This window comes from Perca flavescens, chromosome 10, assembly GCF_004354835.1.
Source record: "Perca flavescens isolate YP-PL-M2 chromosome 10, PFLA_1.0, whole genome shotgun sequence".
NCBI lineage: Eukaryota > Metazoa > Chordata > Actinopteri > Perciformes > Percidae > Perca > Perca flavescens.
In genome coordinates, this window is record NC_041340.1 from 206,524 (window position 1) to 212,267 (window position 5,744).

The 5,744-nt window shown below is 44.5% G+C and overlaps 1 pseudogene; it reads right to left on the minus strand.

Annotated features, from left to right (window-relative positions):
- Positions 1 to 304: 304 nt before the first annotated feature.
- Positions 305 to 5,744, minus strand: part of LOC114563397 (choline transporter-like protein 1) — a 45,106-nt pseudogene continuing 39,666 nt past the window's right edge.

Sequence of the window (5,744 nt, forward strand, 5' to 3'; positions counted from 1 at the left end):
TATTTACATGTAGTCTGGTGTAGTTTGGTGATGGTGATTTCGGGGCTGTTTCATGTTAAACTAAAAGGATCTTACTCTTTAACTACAAGGTCTATCTCTGTAGGGATCCATCCCATAATGTTGTCAGACTCTTAGAATAATAATCCGAGTCTGTCATCAGCAAAAGCGTCCAATCAGATCAAACCTTTGCCACCCCCCCAGTCTCCACCAACCATCCACCAATCAGAGGTGGAGCAGCTTTCACCTGTGCACAGATTCTTGATCCAACATGGCGTCCAGTCCGAGTTTGTTTCTTCTCATTGTAAAAAAAAAAAAAAGAAAAACTTGTGAGCGATGAGTTTTGTTTATATAAAAAAGGACGAAAAAAATGCATCAGCGGGTTTTAAAATCTGCTTCGATATATAAAGTGCTTCGTTACATTGTTACGTTTTTACAGTTTCTTATTAAAATATCGTTCTCCCTGGAGTGAAACCATAGTAAACATGTTACACGTTGGTAAAAATAAACTTCTGGAATGTCTCTTTAGTCCCAAATGGCTGATTTTGGTCAAGCAGAACTCGTCCCCGGAGCCTGGAACAGGAAACAGGAAACAGAAAACGCAGCCGCGTGGTTAAACTTTCCTCCGGACGGTAAAACACACAGAACGGCGAGTTGGGGGGGGGTGGAGATGGAGGTGAGAGTGAAGCATTATGGGTAGTCAGTCAGCCGGGGGTGAATGTTAGGAACTCTGAAGTCATGTTTCCACCAAACCAGACAAAAGGTCTTTTTATTATCTTATTAACCCTTGTGTTGTCAATTCGACCATCGATCGGTGATCTTGAGGACATTGTTTCGGTGATCGTCTTAGTCCGGGTCTTCTAAGGACCTCTTAGCTACAAAGAGAGACAGACTAGGGGCCCACTAGGGGCCCCCTACTACCTCTACTGTACATTAAGTTACATTAAACTGGGCCGCATGGATGGAAATTAATGTCAGTGGATCCTGAAGCTTAACTGTATGGCTTAGATTAGAGTTAGTAAGCTTATTTACATTATTTTTCACAAATAGGCCAATTTATCTTTGCTAATAAAATGTTAGATTCATTTTAATGTGTATTTCAGACAGGTCACAGCCCCCCTACACTAACTGAGGACCCCCATTGACTCCCATTCATTTTGACCTCACTTTGACAGAGAATAACTTTACATCTGAAGCGTTTGAAGACTCTATTTCTCCGTTGTTTATTTCTAAAGAAACACGACAATGTATAAAAGGCTCCATTACCTTGTAGCTCACGTTATGGCTCCGTAGCAGGCGCGCTTTTATAACAATAGGCTAACGATTGGGTCATAACCACGAGACTTACTGTCACACAGTAGAGGAATTACCGTATAGTACAGGAGAAGTTTGGACAGGCAGTTTGGACTTCCATTATCTGTTTAGGTTTAATTACTAATGTTAACTAGCATGTTATGTTAGTGATCAGTAATTACTAATGTTAACTAGCATGTTAGTGATCAGTAATTACTAATGTTAACTAGCATGTTAGTGATCAGTAATTACTAATGTTAACTAGCATGTTAGTGATCAATAATTACTAATGTTAACTATCATGTTAGTGTGATCAATAATTAGTAATTACTAATGTTAACTATCATGTTAGTGATCAGTAATTACTAATGTTAACTAGCATGTTAGTGATCAGTAATTACTAATGTTAACTAGCATGTTAGTGATCATGTAATTACTAATGTTAATGTTAACATGTTAGTGATCAGTAATTACTAATGTTAACTAGCATGTTAGTGATCAGTAATTACTAATGTTAACTAGCATGTTAGTGATCAGTAATTAGCCTGTGTCTATGTTATCTCCTTACATATACCTACACTCTCCGTCTCTGTAAGATTGGGAATGATTGAGATTTCTCTCTCACAGCTACCAGAAGACTTCACACTTTCAGACACGTTGCTCACGTCACATCTACGTCTTCAAGCTCAGTTGGAGGCTGCTCAGTAACACTCAGCCAGCACCGGGAAACAGACTTCTGATATCCTCCACTGGTCTCAGACCAGAGACACGGGGTCTGCTGGTCCAGTTTATATACGGTCTATGCCTACGAGACGTTTTACTTCTTCTACAGAATGTGTTTTTAATGTTAGACTCGCTCCATGACTTCAGGTCTGAGGGGTTTAGGACCCAGCAGACAACCTCAGCTTCATATTATTATATTTTATATTATTATATGTAATCTAAAGCTGAGTTCTCTGATTATCTGCCGAGTCCCTGAAAGCACCACGGTGAAGCTGAGTTCTCCGATTATCTGCCGAGTCCCTGAAAGCACCACGGTGAAGGTGAGTTCTCCGATTATCTGCCGAGTCCCTGAAAGCACCGTGGTGAAGCTGAGTTCTCCGATTATCTGCCGAGTCCCTGAAAGCACCACGGTGAAGCTGAGTTCTCCGATTATCTGACGAGTCCCTGAAAGCACGGCGGTGAAGCTGAGTTCTCTGATTATCTGATGAGTCCCTGAAAGCACCGCGGTGAAGCTGAGTTCTCTGATTATCTGCTGAGTCCCTGAAAGCACCGCGGTGAAGCTGAGTTCTCTGATTATCTGACGAGTCCCTGAAAGCACCGCAGTGACAAAATACAAACAAACACTTTAAACTTTAAAATACTTTTTAAATATAAAACATACAAAAGTAAAAAATTAATTACAAATAAACAGAAAGTCAACAAACGATGAGGAAGAGGCAGCGTGATGATGATGATGATGATGCAGAAGGGTAATGCATCTGTTAGCATGTGTCTGTTAGCACCAGTGCTGTAGTCTTTGACTCTGGAATCAAGATGTTTTTCTATCATTTGATCTCAGACTTTCAGTTAGCATGCTTTAGGTGTCTCTGTGCTTCAGTTAGCATGCATTAGGGGTCTCTGTGCTTCAGTTAGCATGCTTTAGAGGTCTCTGTGCTTCAGTTAGCATGCTTTAGAGGTCTCTGTGCTTCAGTTAGCATGCGTTAGAGGTCTCTGTGCTTCAGTTAGCATGCGTTAGAGGTCTCTGTGCTTCAGTTAGCATGCTTTAGGTGTCTCTGTGCTTCAGTTAGCATGCCTTAGGTGTCTCTGTGCTTCAGTTAGCATGCATTAGGTGTCTCTGTGCTTCAGTTAGCATGCATTAGGTCTCTGTGGTTAGCATCTCTGTCTCTGTGCTTCAGTTAGCATGCATTAGAGGTCTCTGTGCTTCAGTTAGCATGCCTTAGGTGTCTCTGTGCTTCAGTTAGCATGCATTAGAGGTCTCTGTGCTTCAGTTAGCATGCCTTAGGTGTCTCTGTGCTTCAGTTAGCATGCGTTACAGGTCTCTGTGCTTCAGTTAGCATGCGTTTGGTGTCTCTGTGCTTCAGTTAGCATGCGTTAGGTGTCTCTGTGCTTCAGTTAGCATGCATTAGAGGTCTCTGTGCTTCAGTTAGCATGGTTAGAGGTCTCTGTGCTTCAGTTAGCATGCGTTACAGGTCTCTGTGCTTCAGTTAGCATGCGTTACAGGTCTCTGTGCTTCAGTTAGCATGCGTTACAGGTCTCTGTGCTTCAGTTAGCATGCGTTACAGGTCTCTGTGCTTCAGTTAGCATGCCTTAGGTGTCTCTGTGCTTCAGTTAGCATGCATTAGAGGTCTCTGTGCTTCAGTTAGCATGCGTTACAGGTCTCTGTGCTTCAGTTAGCATGCGTTAGAGGTCTCTGTGCTTCAGTTAGCATGCATTAGAGGTCTCTGTGCTTCAGTTAGCATGCGTTAGGTGTCTCTGTGCTTCAGTTAGCATGCGTTACAGGTCTCTGTGCTTCAGTTAGCATGCGTTAGGGTCTCTGTGCTTCAGTTAGCATGCGTTACAGGTCTCTGTGCTTCAGTTAGCATGCGTTAGAGGTCTCTGTGCTTCAGTTAGCATGCGTTAGAGGTCTCTGTGCTTCAGTTAGCATGCGTTAGGTGTCTTTGCGTGTCAGCTCGCGGTGGTGGCGGCTGCTGATTGGGTGCTGTGCGTGGCAGGGGCGGGGCTTGGCGTGTGCAGCAGGCTGGCGAACAGGAAGAGCGTGGAGGTGGGCAGGTAGACGCAGAGGAAGAGCACCACGTCCTCGCTGAGACAGACCACCAGGCCCCCGGGGCTCAGAGCCCAGTCCAGCACCACGCCCAGCAGCAGGTAGTACACCTGGAACTCCTGGAGCTCCTCCCACTCCCCCCCGCCCAGCCCCGCCCCCCCCGGCTCCACGCTGCCGTCACTCACCATGGGCTTCATCTCGGCCCCCCCCGACACCGACACCGCCTCCTTCACGCGGCTACGCCCGCGCTCCGCCGAGCGCCCCAACCGCCGGCTGCTCTCCACAAACTCCTGCAGAAAAACAGCAACAGATTAACTCCCACAATGCCTTGCAGCGGGAGGCTGAACTCCGTGTCAGTACCCGATCCGTTCCGCCTGCACAATCCGTTCTGCGCATGCGCGGTGGTACGAGGATTTACGACACTACCCGATCTGTTCCCACCGGGAAGCTAACATTAGTTTAGCTAACAGCTAATTCGGCTAACCGCTAGCTGAGAAAGCATGTAATAAAGACCTTCAAAATAAAACTTCAAAACAAACGTTAACATATAAAACAGCTGTTACGTCAGCTCTACTTTACTTTTGCTCATTTAAAATACAATCACTCAACACTGGTCTTTATTGTTACTGTAAAGTCTTCATTTTATTTGTCGGCTAGCGGTTAGCCGAATTAGCCGTTAGCTAAACTGACGTTAGCTTCCCGGTGGAGGCTAACGTGGAACACATCGGGCAGGTCGTAAAACAGTATTATCATCGGCGCATAAGCAGAACGGATCGTGCAGGTGGAACGGATCGGGTACTGACATTAGGAAGTCATTTCCTGAAGTATCTTCCCTTAAAACACAACAGCTTTAGCTGAAAGCTAACGTTATTAAACTATTAAACTATAATATATATGTTTCTGTCTCACCATGAGAGCACTTCCTGATATAATAATAATATATATAATATAAATAATATAATAAAATCTCTTCCAAAAGAGACTAAATGCGTTATTGCTTTTCGGCTTTAAAGAGAGTCAAGTCCCGCCCCCTTCTACTATCGGCCAATGGGACCTTATCTTTCAAAAAAAATATGAACGAGGGTCAACGGAGAGATAATCATAATGTTTTGGTCCAGTTTGAACTGAGCCGTGGATTACACACATGATGGTCGTCAATTTAAAACATTCAACCAAGAAAGTCTCCGTTTATCGTTAAACTGTTGAAGCATCAGACTGAAAATACGTCGTTAGAAAGACGACAAACTACAAAGACGCTGAAACGATGTCTCTCTGTGTGTGTGTGTGTGTGTGTGTGTGTGTGTGTGTGTGTGTCTGTGTGTGTGTGTGTGTGTGTGTCTCTGTGTGTGTGTGTGTGTGTGTGTCTCTGTGTGTGTGTGTGTGTGTGTGTGTGTGTGTGTGTGTGTGTGTGTGTGTGTGTGTGTGTGTGTGTGTGTGTGTGTGTGTGTGTGTGTGTGTGTGTGTGTGTGTGTGTGTGTGTGTGTGTGTGTGTGTGTGTGTGTGTGTGTGTGTGTGTGTGTGTGTGTGTGTGTGTCTGTGTGTGTGTGTGTGTGTGTGTGTGTGTGTGTGTGTGTGTGTCTCTGTGTGTGTGTGTGTGTGTGTGTGTGTGTGTGTCTGTGTGTGTGTGTGTGTGTGTGTGTGTGTGTGTGTGTGTGTGTGTGTGTGTGTGTGTGTGTGTGTGTGTGTGTCT